This window comes from Nicotiana tomentosiformis, chromosome 8 (assembly GCF_000390325.3).
Source record: "Nicotiana tomentosiformis chromosome 8, ASM39032v3, whole genome shotgun sequence".
In the NCBI taxonomy this organism is placed as follows: Eukaryota; Viridiplantae; Streptophyta; class Magnoliopsida; order Solanales; family Solanaceae; genus Nicotiana; species Nicotiana tomentosiformis.
The window spans coordinates 58902666-58903948 of NC_090819.1; positions in this window are offsets into that span (position 1 = coordinate 58902666).

Genomic DNA, 1283 nt, shown 5'->3' on the forward strand with positions numbered 1-1283 from the left:
TGAATAGCTCATCGAAACAACAAAGCAAATCACGTAAGGTGTATGACTAACAAAAGGAAAAGCACACCATCACACGAAAATCACCAACACAATGTCTCCAAACCATCACACATCATCACTGACATTGCCACCCTTATCTCTTGGATAGCCACTCGTATCACTCCGTGTAATAGCCACCCGTATCACTCCGCCCTGACAATAACATTTGCGACCCTTATATATATGATGGCTACCTGTATCACTCTGTATAATATCCACCCTTATCACCCCGCCCGGACAATAACACAATAGCCACCCTTATCACTCCGTACGTTCAACAACGGTGAAATGCCACCCTTATGCTCCGCATAACAACAACGGTGAAATGCCATCCTTATACTCTGCATAACAATAACGGTGAAATGCCACCCTTATACTCCGCATAACAACAACCAAAATAACACAACAATTCACAAATGTTAATATCCCAACAACATGACGTATCAACACATAACACAAGTGCCCATAGGCCACAACCTTTCCAAAAATCCAACAATATAAATATTTCCACAACAAATAGCCCATGGATCAAACACAATATGCATAAAATCTCAGTGAAAACAAAAGGAATGGGAAAGTAACTCAACAAGGAACGACAACCCCTTTTTACACAACTTCAATTAAAATAGATTAATGACTTTCGATAACCTCAATTTCAATTAATTATTTAAGGATAAACTCAATAGTTAAATTATTTCCATGAAATGGCAAACTTTGGCTCCTAGTGTATGAATTAGGCTAACAAGGAAAGACATGACACGAACTTATACTACATCTAAATGCTTGAGAATAACCCGGCAACAAAAGGGATATCATGTACAGTGATTTCAACTAAGAATAACTCCACAATGAAAGAAATCATATAATGATAAAAGTGATAACAACTTCATATAAAGGATATAAGAGAAAACTTGACAAGAAAAGATTGTGACATGTAACGGCAACTTCAAGTAAAGCATATGATAATAGACATGGCGAATATAAAGTACAACATGTGCTAACAATTCCTAATGAATACATGAAAGAAGAGTAAGAGTCTAAACCGGTCAATTTCCACATATAAGCCTGAGTACATACTTGTCAACTCCCGTACACGGCTTTCACATGACACAAATAGCACAAACGACTTAAATCCTAAGGGGTAGTTCCCCCACACAAAGTTAGGCAAGATACTTACCTCAAAAAACCTAAACTGATACATTAAAATGACCTTCTCGTGTGAAACTAATCTCCGGATGGTTCAA